Below are 16260 nucleotides of genomic sequence, written 5' to 3'. Positions count from 1 at the left end.
CTTTAGAAAAGGAGGTGGAGGATAGATCTGTTTCTCCCCTGTATTACCCTCAAGAGGAGTGTGTTCCACAGTAGTCTTCCTTGGTTCCACCTCTACTTCCTTTTGCACATCTTCTTCAGCCATAACTGCATTTTCTGAATCTTGAGATTTTTCAGGCTCTTCGTCGTGCTGAATTTGGGGGCTTGTGACCTTTCCAGACCTTAAGGTGATGGCGTTCACATGTTCTTCAACTTCCCACTTTCCTGGATTGGCTTCTGTATCACTAGGAAGCATTCCTGGTGGCCGATTCAATAAGGCATTAGCAATTTGCCCTATTTGGTTCTCTAGAGTCTTGATAGAAATAGCCTGGCTTTGGCATATAAGAGCCTAGTTTTAGCACATAAGCCGCAACTCCTCCAATTCAGATTTTTCATTCGAAGATAGACCTGCATCATGATTTTGTTGTTGAATTTGGAGTTGTTATTTTGGTGCAATTTGTTGCTGAAAACCAGGAGGGTTGAATAGCTTATTTCCAAACTGCTGGAACGGCTGTTGCATCGTATTTTGATTGTTGCTCCAGCTGAAGTTAGGATGATTCCGGTTGTCAGGATGATAAGTGTCTGGAACTGGTTGCTGCGATCTCTGAAAGTTGCTCACAAACTGAGCTGATTCTCTAGATATAGCGCATTGTTCTGTCACATGCGGACCTGCACATAGCTCACAAACACTAATTATCTGTTTAACACCATAGTTAGCCAGAGAATCGATCTTCATAGAAAACGCCTTCAGTTGAGCAGTGATAGCTGTATCTATATCCACTTCAAGAACTCCTGCTACCTTGCCCTGTGGAAATCTCTGGGCTGGATACTGATATTCATTAGCAGCCATCAGTTCAATTAGATCATAAGCTTCCTTATAGCTCTTCGCCCATAAGGCTCCACCTGATGCTGCATCGAGCATAGGTCTGGACTGTGCTCCCAACCCATTATAAAAACAAGTGATGATCATCCAATCAGGAATTTCATGATGAGGACACTTCCTAAGCATCTCCTTGTAGCGCTCCCAAGCTTCATATAAAGATTCTCCTGATTGTTGCGCAAATTGAGTAATAGCGTTTCTGATTGCAGCTGTCTTCGCCATAGGGAGGAATTTAGTGAGAAACTTTTGAGCTAGATCTTCCCAAGTAGTAATTGAACCAGCTGGTAGAGAGTGTAACCAGCTCTTAGCCTTGTCCCTCAGAGAGAATGGGAACAGTCTCAGCTTCACAGCATCTTCAGAAACACCGTTGAACTTGAAGGTGTCGCAAATCTCAAAAAAATCCCTAATGTGCATATTGGGATCTTCCGTTGGAGAACCCCCAAACTGGATTGAATTCTGCACCCACTGAATTATGCCAGGCTTGATCTCAAAGGTATTAGCTGTGATAGCTATCCGGACAATGCTAGATTGAATGTCATTGATCTTGGGTTGAGAAAAATCCATCAAGGCTTTCGTTCGTGCTGCTGGATCTCCCATAGTAATGAGTACCTGAAACACAAACAAATAAACCATGAAAGTAAAAGAATCCGAGTCACTGAACTTTAACGACCACTGACGACAAGCACATAAACTAATAATTAACACCGAGTCCCCGGCAGCGGCGCCAAAAATTTGTTAGGGCGAAAATACACGCTAATATTCACGCAAGTATACGCGTTCGCAAGTAGTATAAGATATAAATCAGATTCGTTCCCACAGAGACTGGTTTAGGTTAAGTTTAATTTATGCACCTATGCAACAATGTATGGTTATCGCTCAATGCTAAGACAAATAACAAATTGGGTTTTGATTAAACTAAGAGATTATACTAAATAACATTAACTAAGAGAATTGAGGTTGAATTACTATATATGATAAACATGGGATTCTACCTTCATTACTACTTCATTCAATAGCCTTCTCGTTCTTAACCTTTGCATGTGATGGTGAGGACACTAATCAGATAACGCGAAACTGATATACGCCAACTTTCGTTGCACGAGTACCATTCTACCAGACATCCATAAAAGAGATAGAAGCTGAATATACACCAATTATATTGAGACCCTATATGTCTATAGAATTTGACAACATAACGGTTTAAGCACAAGTTATCCATAATGATTACATAGGGCAAGTAAAACGGTTAGAGTTACCTACGAATCATGCATAACAAATACATGAACCTATGCTAGCATGGCAAGTTCTAAACTTCTATATTCACTGTCGCTTCAATAGAGATTAAAACACTATATTATATGTTAGCTACGCACATAAGACGAATAAGCACAACCAAGACTAGGATATCAATCAATCACCACACACCAAGATATCAAAACAATTAACTATTAAATTCCATAAGTAAATCCGCTAGAACCCCATGACAATGATTAGCCCATAATCGAACTCATCGTCACATGGGTTCCCATGAAAGCATGGTATAAACAAGGTCTTAATAAACTGAATAATAATTAAAGTACGAATAAACGAGATCTAGGTTCAACAAGAACGAAAATGAGCATCCAAAGTTATAACTAATTCAAAGAATCACAAGTTAAAAACAAGATCTTCTTTTTCGGAGTTGTTCTGTGCTTCTAGATCTTCTCCTTGGTATCCCAATCTTCCCGGATGATGAAAACCCTTTTTTTTAAGTATATATACGCCCCTAGTGGACCTGGACCCTTAAAATCGTCAAATTCCACTCAAAAAAAGCTTTTTCAGCGAAATCAGCGACCAGCCGCGCCCTGAGCGGCCGCTCAGCTCTCCTGAGCGGGCGCTCAGCTCCTGGGCGGCCACTCAGCTCTGCTGAGCGGGCGCTCAGCTACTGACTGGGAATATTTCTGATGAATCTTCTTTTGGTCATAACTTGAGTTCTACTCGTCAGAATTAGGCGATTCAACTGCCCACGCGAAACTAACGAGATTCTCTACAACTTGAAAATGGACTTGGCTTCCAATTCTGATCACTTTTCATCATATTTCCTTTAAAAGCTCTTTTCTTCATTTAACTGATACCTGAAATGCAATAACACAAAAACACATCAAAATACCAACAACTTGAGTCCAAAACACCAATTTAAGCTTGTAATAAAGCATTCCAAGTGGATATAAAATCCACTTATCAATATAATTTTCAGTCTTCTAATGGGTTGAAGAACACAAGGCAATAATATAATTTACTAATTACACAAAGTGATCATATTAATCATTAATATCACTCTGTTACTACTTAGCTACTTAGCAGTTGCTTTTAATTATTCATAACTGCCATCTAGAACTTACTTGTACTTCTTACAAGAGGAAGGTAAAACAAGATGACATCTATTATGAAGAACAACCCCATCAACCCCCGAAGAAAGAACGCCAGTACCACCACCGGGCAGAGTCAGTGTTGGTGTTAGCCACCACATCGCCAATCCTTCTTGAAGGATTGGCGAAAACTATAAATGCGCCAATCGAGCAAATTTATAGATATTATTAATTTTTTTATGTAATAATATATTATTTTAATATATATATGTACCATATCATATTTTATCATCTCATAGTTAAGCCTTAAGTATATAGCCTTAAGCTATATACTTATTGCATAACTATAAATGTAAATTGTATATTTGGATAGGGTAATTCAATTTTGTTTTCATCTACATTATATATTACCTCCCCCTCAAGGCCTTAATCCACCACATCCCCTTTGCCATTTTCCATAAGAGCTACCCCTGTATCCATATGTATGCCTCCCTTCTACAAATAAAAAAACAAATTAAGACATGGTGACTGACACATACATGTAATCTCTATTAAGTTGTAAATTCACCACTTTTTTCAAACCAAAGCTTTGGTACTATATTGATGTACCAGTTGTCTTAAAGGTTTTGGTTGAGTGGCTTAAATAGATTATCTATCTTTAGCAAACACATACAATTATTTAATTCCAAAAACAAGCAGACCCTATCTTTTCTTCCTTCACCTTGCATCGTACAAGTCTTTATGGTTCCAATCTGACCATATACAAAGATAAGTGCTATACTCGTTTAAGTCTTTGCCTTTAAGCTGATGCTTATGAGAAGTTCATCGACGGATAAATATAATCATCATAAATATAGCATAAACAGCGCTCACATATACCCTCAAACCAAGTCCTGCTACTCTATAAAGTTACAGAGCCTAAAATCATACATCACCAATTAAAACTATTACAAAATCTAAATTATAAAATCTCAAAAATCCATTATAAACTCAATTATCTCGTAACTGAGTCTCGATTAAATAATCAATAATCTCATGAAATTCCAAATTACATAAAAACCCCAAATTGAGAAACTCAGTACAAGAAAATATAAGAGCATATGAAGCTCATAAATTCCCTATTATAAAAAAAAATCAAACATAAGAACAAAGCACTACTCAAATTTACATTAAGTTGAACACAAATAACTAAAATAAAAACATGAGAACACTAATTAATAATTGAAATTTTTTAATTTAAGGACAAGAAATAAGATTTGAACATGACAAACAAACTAATTAAGATTTCAAAATAGTTATTTGAACAAAGAAGAACATACACGATCAATTTGGGGGAAAGTATTTTGAGGTCGATGATTTTCCATTTTGAAGCTTAAACCTTCTTCTCGAGCTCAATATTTATATCTTGATTTTTCCTAGATCTTGAATTTTCTGCCGGTTTGAATTTTTTTTCTCTCTCTAATCGTTCTTGTGTCATGAGGTAGTGGTCAAGGCGTGTGTTATTATGTTGTTTTTTTGTATCATTGTCTTTATTAATTTTGGTTAGCCTGGCAAAAGTTTTATCTGAAATATTTCGGAAGCCCGCCAATACGTTGGCCCCGAAATTTGGACCTATTGTTACATCTTAAGCAATTTATTACAATAAAATGCTAGTTTTTAACTCCTTTCATTTTTTCAATATCATTGGCAACGCTTTTAAAAGTCCTTGCAATACATATATCAAATACTCTCATTTGCAACATTTTTTGACAAAGTTTTAGAGATGTGGTTGCAATAGCCAATCTATGGTGTAGTGATAGTTGGCTAAAGAATCGACCTTCATAGACAGCGCTTGGAGCTGCGCTGTAATAGCTGTAGCTGTATCAACTTCCAGAATACCTGCTACCTTCCCAGGCATCATCCTTTGAGTTGGGTTTCATACTCATTTGCAGCCATAGTTTCAGTAAGATTATAGGCTTCAGTATAGCTTTTGGTCCACAAAGCGCCTCCAGAAGCTGCATCGAGCATGGGCCTAGATTGGGTCCCCAAACTATTGTAAAAACCCGTGATCACTGTAATAACCCCAATTTTTGGGAAATTTTTGAAACCCTTATGAATAGTGTTTTTGCTGAATGAGAAAACTTTTCATGCCACACTATGTAGGGGTTCTGATATGGATATTCTGAGATTTTATTAGTACTTTATATGGGATATAAGTGTATGTAAAGATCGTCAGAATCCAAATCCGAACACTTTGATTTTTCCCGGAAATCCACTAGATACGGAGAGAATTGAGTATAAGGTAACAGGATAAAAAGGATTTAAATTAAAGGATTATATGAGAGGATCATAAAAGGAATATAATATATTGAGAAAGGTTAAGGGAACCTAAGTAATAAGATCCCGGGTATGATCCCTCAAACGATAAACGAAAACGAAAGTTAAGCGAACCGTATAACAGATCAGCGGTCATTAGGCAAACAATTAGGAAGTTAAGCAAAGGGATTAGAGGAAGTGATGTCACCCAACCAATGAGAAGAGGACAAGGAAGAGAGGATGACATAGCAATGTGATGTAAGCATGACATAGGGAAGGAGGAGGTGTGGTTGGTTTATAACCACACAAATATAAGGTTATTAAGGTAATTAACCAAAAACAAAACAAAAAACAACCAAGCTAAGCCAAACAAATCAAAAAACACAAAATCATTTCATTCTCATCATCTTGCTCTCGGTTTTTCATCTTTTTCAAGGGCAAGAATTTCAAAAATCAAGTTCCAAGCATTGTTAAATCACAAGGTAATTATCTAAGCTTCCTTGTACATAGATATGGATATGCTATAAGTTTAAGCTCCTAATTCCTTCACAATCTCTTCCAATAAATCAAGGAAGAAGATGGTGAATAGTAACCTTCAAGAAATAACTTTAGTTTTCTTGAAATTTTATGAAAGATTAAGGTTATACAAGCAAGGATCAAGGTTCTTTTAGGCATTCAAAGCTCTTGGGTTGTGTTAGGAAGCTTCAAGGAGGTATAAACAACTTTCACCTTTAACTTATAGTTTGAACTTTGAGTTTTGATGAGTTTATGGATGGATTAATGTATATATAGAAATATCCATGTATGTATAGCAAGATCCATGTATGTTAGATAGTTTGGTTGGATTTGTGGTGATTTTGGATATGAATCTTGGTTAATGGTTAATGAATCTTAAGTTATGGTTAGTAGATCATGTTTGCGGTTGAATAAGTTGGAAAACCTTGAGATTATGGACTGACTTTGCCTTGATATAAGTTGTGTTTGATGTATTGATGATGTTTGGGTGGTTTGTAGTGAATTGGTAAAGAATTGGAGTGGTATAAATATTGGTAATCGCGTAAACATAGCCGTCGTAACGTCCGATTTTCTTTGGACTGTTTTTGTGCACAACATTAGGACCCGAGAACCCCCTGCTAGATTATGACAACTGCCATGTTTAGATAGCTCATGTTACGAGCTTCGTTTTGATATGTAGTTCGTTCGATTCCGATGCACGGTTTAGGAGAAACGACCGTTTTAAGTAACGGCATTTCGCGAACGAAACATTTCCCCTCGTCTTACTTTGAAACCTTGGTTAAAGACCTTAAATGACTAATTGGGGTAAGAAACATTTATGGTAAGTGTGTTAGGTAGTTGGTAAGACACTCGCGAGGGAATCGCTTTAAAACTCGTAAAGGTTAAATTATTAAAAATGGTGGAGCCGAGGCTACTCGAGTGACTTAAGCGAGTCAGTAAGCGCAAAACAAGCGTTAGAGTCTAAGTTAGTTAAAGTATAGATTTACAAGTGACTTTGGTTTAATTCCAACTTACTTGTTGCTTATAGGTTACCAAACTCGTCCAGAGCCATTCGTAACCCCCAAGTCGCTCAGGCAAGTTTTCTACCCGTTATACTGTTGTTGTGATGTATATATGTATATGCATTATCTGTGATAGATGCATGTTGGTTAATTAGCAAATTTTGCGATATATTGAAGCATGCTGATATGGAATATATATGCATGCCTGTTTCGTATTCTTTCCATATATAATTGTTGATAATACCTATGCTAGAGGATAGCGGTAATTTGCATATACCCTTAGTATAGGGACCCAAAGGTGGAAATATTTTCTAAAACCGGGAGTCGAGGATCCCGACTAGATTTTGTATATATGGATATAAATATATATATATATACTTATATATATATATATGGTCATAGTTTTCAAAACTATTAATCGAATAAGGTTTATTCGATAACTTTAACTTTATTTTATTATTGAATATTATTTCGAATATTATTCGAAGGCGTATGACTCCTTTATATTATTTATTGAATATTACTTAAATATTCATTTGAGGATGTATGACTCCTTTATTTTATTTAATGAATATTATTTATAATATTCATTCGAGGTATTATGACTCAGCTTATTTTATTTATTGAATATTATTTGAATATTCATTTGAGGATCTATGACTCCGATTATTTGCTGAGATATATTCTTTATTTTATTAAAGAATAAGGTGTCGATAATCAAACTTATTTTTGATTATTCAAATAAAGATATTACTTTCGTATAAGTATATCTTTGATTATTTGCTATTAATTTCAAGTATAAGTTTTAATACTTCTACTTCAATTATTTTATAAAGATTATCTTTTATGGGAATATTATTTAAATAATAATATTCAGACATTTTCTAAATATTCTGGGGACTGATTTACTTCATTAAATCAGTTTTACTCCAAACACTCTTTAAAGTGTTTTCGAGTCTTTAAAATGATTTTCAAAAGTTAGAGCAGATCCCAAAACTATTTTTATATTTAAGATCTTCCTTTTAAAAAGGGGATTTAAATACTCGCTCAAAACCTGGGGGATCCGGCTCGGTGGTGTGTTTTATATTCGCAACAAGGTTGCTGTCTTGGTAAAAGAGTTTTTGATTACTTACCCAATATTCGGGAAGTAAAATTCTTGGAACAAGTTAATCCATTAACAGGCATCGCCTGGGAAATATCGGTGAGTTTTCCTTTCCAACTAGGTACGACTTCTTGGTGGAGCCGTATCAACAAGTTTCTACTTGGGGAAAGGGGGAACGAGCTTTACGTTTCAGAGTCATGGATTTCATCTGAACTAGGAGTGGCGTAAGTGGTCGAGTGGCGCCGGCCCAGCCTTATTATATTGGCCCAAATGGCCTGGAAGTTCCGCTAAGGCGGTCCATTCCTTAGGAGTTCAGTGTTCGGTTGACAAGTAAATCCGACAGGTTCTCCTCTACATGTAGAAAATGGTGGGGTTGCACTACTACGACTGATCATCGTAAGTGGTCTTCCTGGCGCGGCAAACTCCCGTAATGAGTTCATCATCCAATTGGATATTTCTGCAACACTACCCAGAGCACTTCGATAGAAAGGCTACGGTTGGGCGATTGTTGAGTGTTGGCAGGGTCAAGTTTTCAAAATGATGTTTACATCAAATGAAGTATCTCGTAACTTCATTTTATTTTGATAATATTTTAAAGATTTAATCTATTCAAATCTTGCCTTATAGTCTCATCTATGTGATGAACTTTTGAAGCTAATTATAACTTGAACGGTGGTAGTTCAAGTAGTATTTGGGAAAGATATAAGTATATTGGGGTATCTTGTAACTTCATCTTTTAAACTTATATCTAATTAATAATTGTCTTATGAATGACAAAGATTTTCAGAAAAACGTTGAGACAAGGTTAGATATATGAGATCACCTTGCAACGATATTTTTTTTTATACAGTTATACACTGGGACTTTGTGTATATTGTGCATGGAAGAGGACTTCCAATATTTTGAAAAGTATATATGTATATATATATATATACTGAATATTTTGCAACTTCATCGCATTAAGATATCAACTTGGTTCATTTCTTTTGACCAAGACTTTCATGAGTACTATGAGAAGGCTCATATATTGTTAATCATTATACATATTATTTTGGTGGGCTTGCTGCTCACCCTTGCTTTCTTCTTTCATCACACAACATCAGATAGACAAGATGAACCGGACCAAGCTCCCGATTCGCAAGAGGTTAGGAGACGTTCCGCAGTTTTCTAGAAGCACTGATGCCGCCATAGCTGAGGTAGGAACTACCAATAGGCTAGGCTTTCAACTTTTGATATATCAGATTATGTATATTTATGAATTGTAATAATGGCAAAGAAATGTAAATTTATTCAGAAACCTTTTAAGGTGTATTGGCAGATAATTGTGGAATATAAGGACTTGTGATTATTTTTTTTGGATGTTCATCTCTGAGACTATAACGTGTGGTGTGTGTGTTTATTGTGGGGTCACAGTGCAGAGTAGTTGAGTAATTATTAAGATTGGATATTATTAAGGGAAATGGAACTCGTGACGACCCGGATCCCCGACCCCGGATCTGGGGGTGTTACAGAAATGGTATCAGAGCCAAGCGTTATAAACCTCGGAGATGATGGGACGTTAAGATAATAAGTTCACTAAGATAATAAGAACTCTTGCCATGTTCATAGTCGGACTACCTAACGTAGTAGTGACAGTTAAAACCCTTATGGGAACCCTTATAAATGTAGCGATAGGAGCGTAGTTCGTTATCGTATATGGTAGCGAGACTCCGAACCCTGAGGTTGAGGAGCAACAGCGCGATGATGTTTTATTACTAATTGGAGATCGGATTGTGGATCCGATAGAGCGTCCTAACGCAGGACCGGATGATGTTGATATTGAGGATGTAGCGGTTGAGGATGTTGTCCTAGAAGGGATAGTTGCTGAGGAGGATCCCATGGAGGATCCTGACAAGAATGAATAAAGGACCACTGAGGAATTGATGACCATGGTTAGGGCAACTACCAGAGGTAGGATTGGCCGGTCACTACCAGAGGTTCGTTCAAGTTTGTAAAGATAGTAGCCCCTTTAACGCGGCTTACTCGTAAGACTGAGAAGTTCGAATGGACAGAGAAATGCGAGAACAACTTTTAAGAACCGAAGCAAAGGTTGGTGACGTTCCCTATGTTGGCGTTGCCGGATGGAAAATGAGATTTTGTGATTTGTAAGTGACGCTTCGCATAAGGAATTAGGGTGCTTCTTATATAGCACAGCAAGATAATCGCGTCTGCGTCAAGACAATTAAGGGAATTTAAAATTCGATATCCCCACCCATGAGCTTAGGCTCGTGGCAATAGTTTTGCCCTAAAGATTTGAGGCACTACTTGTATGGAGAGAAGTGTGAGATTCACAAACCATAGGAGCTCTAGTACATTCTTACGTAGAAAGAGCTCAACATACGCCAGAGGAGGCGGTTAGAGCTAATCAAGAATTATGATTGGGAGATTCTTTATCATTCGGGGAAAGCCAATATGGTGGCTGATGCCCTTAGTAAAAAGGAGAGACTCAAGATGATAATGTCTTTTGGAGAGTTTATAAGAGATTTTGAGAAAATGGAAATAGTAGTGAAGGTAACCGGAGCCGGTACCGAAAAGCTGTTTGAGATTGCAATACAGCCCGAAGTATTGGAAAAGAACATATTGTGCCAGTAAAAGTGATGAATGAAGGCAGAGAGCCAACAAATAGGTATGAGATTAATACCGAGAGAGATGATAAGGGAATAATGAGGTATTCCTATAGAATTTGGGTTCCAAAGGTTTAAGAGCTTAAAGATGAAATCTTAGATGAAAGCTAGTTTGAGGAATAAGAGTTAGAGCAAACCCTGAACGTGATAGTCAGGGAGGTTGCCACCAAGACAAAAGGAACCCATAACATGATGAAGTGGAAAATGAGGATTTAAATTATGTAAGATGACCCCAATTATGGGGAGTAGGAAGAAATATTTAGACTGAGGAAACAAAAGTCGAGTAAGGACAGGAGACCCGAGATGGTACCCCTATACGGCAATTCATGGACCTGTCTAAAGAGAACTTAGACTATTATCCCCAACCACCACCCTGAGGAGACAGTGCGGTGGGAAATTCTTTCATGACCTTTAAGTCGCTAAGCTCTCAGAGTTCCAAGGAACAAGCTGACCCAATCGAGGCAAGAGCCTGGCTAAAGGAAATAGATGAATCATTTGAGATTCTAAATGATTGACGAACCACAAAAGACTGTTTTGTCACTTACCCTCCTAAGAGAGAGACCACCCGCTGGTGAAAGGCCAAGGAAGGCACGGAGCAAGAGATTATAATAAACTGATTAAAGTTCAGCCAATTGTTTTCAGGAAAGTACTTCTCAAGGTTATGGAGATAGTGTAAAAGCTTAAGAGCCAGAACAAAGGCAGACGAGTATGATGAATTATGAATCTAAGTTGTAAAAGTTATCAAGATTCGTTCTGAAGACACGAATCCAGAATGACGGGATGTTTGAAATCAATGCTTATGTTGTGTTGGTTCATGAAATAACGATAAGAGAAAGGAATATAAAGGCAAGAGAGTTTGAGGAATGATAAGGGAGTTGGGTATGAGGAAACCCTAAAGACTCATAGAAATAGAAATAGAAAAGTAGGTAATCGTCCGGATGAGAGTGATTCACCATGAGTTAAATTGATGGTTGAAGGTATAAGAGATACATATATTTTATCCCCTGTAAGTTGGGAAGATTCGAGGAAACCTTGAGATAATTCGAAGGATAAATAATGAGACGCGGATAGACTGAGGAGACAAGAAAGTAAGAAATTAAGAAAATTGGGTGAAGGAAGTGACCTTCAAGAAGGTAAAGTGTAAGACCGGTGGCATGATACCCAGAAAGGGAGACGCCAGATATGAAAGATATCCCAACATTGAGATGACTGTTGAGATAAACAACAAAAGTAAATAAGGAATTATTAAGAAGAAGTTCACGTTGAACATGACCAATATCTTCCAGAACATCCATGTTATCATTACCAAATCGAGAAATAAAAGTGGATTACCATTGTTATCTTTTGGAGGCCATATGGATTGACCTCAATTTGAATAAGGATGCTATTATGAAGTTAGGTATAGACTATCGAGGTGGGAATGATTGAATAAGACACCCTTATCAGGGATATATGACTTGATTTATCCATGGAAGGATGCAGGTACCTTTTAAAGGTGGAATTAAGGATAGAACATCGGTAACTTAAAATGAATCCTAGGGGAATGCATAAAGGTTGGAATTTCACCCTTAATAGGGACAGTATGAGTTTTGACAGTATGATTTGGAAAGGGTTAATGTAGCAACAACCTTTAAGAATCAGTGGAGAAATTTTTCAGAAGTATATAGACAATGGTTCTAGTAATAGTAAATGGTATTTTAATATGCCCTGTATCTAGGGAATACAGGAGGAACGATTGAAGGATAACCTTAGAGGTTTTACAAGGAGAAAGGTAATATTCAAAATTTTCAAGAATAGAAATGTTGATAAAGGAAATATGACGTAATTATAATGTTGCCAAGTGGGGCACGTGTTAAACCACGAGAAAGTATGGATCGAACCAGTAATGGTCGAAATTATTCAGGGCAATTAGGACTTAAGATAAAAGATGTTCTAATTATGATTGAGAGTCAGTCATGACAGTGATTAACCTCTAAAGACTGAGGCAATAACTTATGGAAAAATGGTGATTTTTTTTTTACTCATCAGATTTTAAGGAAAGCATTTTCACATAAGCTGTGATTGAAATAAGGTAGAAAATTTATTTGGAGATGGTTAAAGTGACATTGAATGTAAGGAAATTTTACTATCAGGAAAGGCCAAAGAGGTGGCCGACACTTTAAAGGTAAGAGGATAATTATAGGCGCATGTGCCAAAAGAATACAGTGATGATGGTTAAAAATGTGAAAGTTAAATTATGGTTTGGAAGATTGACATTCCTTCTGATGACTGTGCAATATCCAACCGTAATAGTAGTTGGTAAAAGTTTAATTCGTGTAATCGCCATGAACGGGCTATCTATCTTAGGAGGTCCTATCTTGGGATAAGCCAGGACCATGTTTCCAAAAGGACTAGACGAACCTTTGAGTTAAGTCTTCTATTTAAGGAATATGATTAAAAATGGTATTAACCTGCTATCGTTGCTTTGATTGAAACTCTTCTGCACTTTTATCTGCTTCATGTCATGAAGGTACGTCAGAGTTTGGAGTGTTCTTCATGAATTGTGATTGGTGGTTATGTTAACTCCTTAGGAGAATTAGATACGAGATGTATGGACTCCGTATGGTTAGTTATTAATATTTCATGGAAAATGAATGACTACAGTGGGTCAGTGGTGGACCATAGTAAGGCAGCAATAATTCTGCGAGTAGTGAGCTGATTACAACCGTGAGAGTTGTATTGGAATGGATGTTGAGATTGAGTACCACTAAACGGGTCGTGGTAGTGTATAAGTTATCATTGATAGACTAATTAAGTAGAGTATCTACCTATTGAATATTTATTCCCTCTTATGAAAAGAGAGTCGTATTACTATATGAGGAAGGTTGCGGTGCAAGCATAGAACTCTAGTAACGGTGATGTCTAAAATGAGATCCCAGGTTCGATTTTCGAAATCGAGGGAGTTTCGAAGGTGATTGTGTATAAGCTCGAGGAAGAGCATGGGTCCATAGAATGATGGACGGAATAAAAATATTTAGGCATGGGAAATACGATGCTATAATACTTGATGCTGATATAAATACGTATATGTTTTGTCCTCCTATGACAAACCTCTATAGTTCAGAGGTAGGTTCTAAGCCAGATATTTTGTGGCAGTATATTTTTTTTATATATACAATTCTCTTCAGTTCGTTCTTTTCTCTTCTTTTCATTTCATGTAAGTTGAGAAGAACAACCCTTCCAGAAGGGGAGGTATTGCCGAATGACTGTCTATCTGTGTGATAGAAGCCTAGTAGGATACCAACTATTGTTTAATTGCTTGTCAAGTACTAAAGGCTGGCCACCTTCTGTACTAACTATGCGAGATAACAAGTGTTCATGATCATAGTGATCTCTCAATAAATTCTTTTACTTCTATATGAAGGATTAAGCTTTCGAAAAAAGAAACAGCTGAAAAAGGAGTAGTAAAGTTATGGTGGTATTCAGAATGGGAACACATTCGTAATACTAAGGTTGACGTGGTTATTAAAAGGTTATAGAACGCTAACGAGCAAAAGTATAACCAGTATAATATTAGGAACGGAAGGTAGTAGCGATTACGAACTCGAAAAGAATGGGTATTGAGAAGCAAAAGCTCTAATGCTAAACGCTATAATGAGAGTCTGTGCAATAGACTTGAAAAAATTTGGAATGATCACTTAATGCGGATTTAGTTATATCACGACAATAGATCATATGTCATTATCGAGGTGTCACCTTATGAGATCCTTGAGGGAAGATAATGTCGATCTCCCTTATGTTAGGATGAAGTTGTAGAGCGCAAGATGCTCGAACCCGCAGTAGTCCAAAGGACCAAGGATATGATAGATCTAATCAGAGGACGGCTGGTAGTAGCCCAAGATGGACATGATAAGTATGTTGATTTGACACAAAAGGATAAAGAGTATGAAATAGGGGACCTAGTAATGTTATAGGTATCCCTTGGAAAGGATTGATGAGGTTCGGAAAGAAAGGAAAGCTAAGACTACAATTTGTTGGACCCTTGGATATATTAAGACGTTTGGGAAGTTAGCATATGAGCTAGGCCTAACCCCGAACATGTAGCAGGTCGTAACGTGTTTCACGTATCAATGTTAAGGAAGTGTAATTCAGATGCCAGATAAATAGAGGCATATGAGCGCATAGATATGCAACCCGACGTAACCTATATGGAGCAACCAGAAAGGGTTATAGATCGAAAAGGGACAAGTGCTTAGGTGAAGGGTTATCAAACTAGTCAGAGTTTGATGGTAGAACCACAATGTGGGAAAATTGACTTGAGAGTTAGAAAGTGCAATACTAAGAAAGTATCCCTATTCATTTCTATCTGATTCCGGGACGGAATCCTTTTAAGGAGGGGAGACTGTAATAACCCCAATTTTTGGGAAATTTTTGAAACCCTTATGAATAGTGTTTTTGCTGAATGAGAAAACTTTTCATGCCACACTATGTAGGGGTTCTGATATGGATATTCTGAGATTTTATTAGTACTTTATATGGGATATAAGTGTATGTAAAGATCGTCAGAATCCAAATCCGAACACTTTGATTTTTCCCGGAAATCCACTAGATACGGAGAGAATTGAGTATAAGGTAACAGGATAAAAAGGATTTAAATTAAAGGATTATATGAGAGGATCATAAAAGGAATATAATATATTGAGAAAGGTTAAGGGAACCTAAGTAATAAGATCCCGGGTATGATCCCTCAAACGATAAACGAAAACGAAAGTTAAGCGAACCGTATAACAGATCAGCGGTCATTAGGCAAACAATTAGGAAGTTAAGCAAAGGGATTAGAGGAAGTGATGTCACCCAACCAATGAGAAGAGGACAAGGAAGAGAGGATGACATAGCAATGTGATGTAAGCATGACATAGGGAAGGAGGAGGTGTGGTTGGTTTATAACCACACAAATATAAGGTTATTAAGGTAATTAACCAAAAACAAAACAAAAAACAACCAAGCTAAGCCAAACAAATCAAAAAACACAAAATCATTTCATTCTCATCATCTTGCTCTCGGTTTTTCATCTTTTTCAAGGGCAAGAATTTCAAAAATCAAGTTCCAAGCATTGTTAAATCACAAGGTAATTATCTAAGCTTCCTTGTACATAGATATGGATATGCTATAAGTTTAAGCTCCTAATTCCTTCACAATCTCTTCCAATAAATCAAGGAAGAAGATGGTGAATAGTAACCTTCAAGAAATAACTTTAGTTTTCTTGAAATTTTATGAAAGATTAAGGTTATACAAGCAAGGATCAAGGTTCTTTTAGGCATTCAAAGCTCTTGGGTTGTGTTAGGAAGCTTCAAGGAGGTATAAACAACTTTCACCTTTAACTTATAGTTTGAACTTTGAGTTTTGATGAGTTTATGGATGGATTAATGTATATATAGAAATATCCATGTATGTATAGC

The 16260-nt window shown here is 36.8% G+C and overlaps 1 non-coding gene across 1 annotated transcript; it reads left to right on the top strand.

The window, feature by feature from the left end:
- Window positions 1–997: 997 nt before the first annotated feature.
- LOC141675668 (small nucleolar RNA R71) lies at window positions 998–1104 on the top strand. Its single transcript, XR_012556310.1, has one exon. It is a non-coding gene; the product is annotated as a small nucleolar RNA R71 (small nucleolar RNA).
- Window positions 1105–16260: the final 15156 nt, after the last annotated feature.

Source organism: Apium graveolens, chromosome 7, assembly GCF_009905375.1.
Source record: "Apium graveolens cultivar Ventura chromosome 7, ASM990537v1, whole genome shotgun sequence".
Classification (NCBI taxonomy): domain Eukaryota; kingdom Viridiplantae; phylum Streptophyta; class Magnoliopsida; order Apiales; family Apiaceae; genus Apium; species Apium graveolens.
Note: the sequence above shows the minus strand (reverse complement) of the source record. Positions and strands in the feature narration are given on the sequence as shown.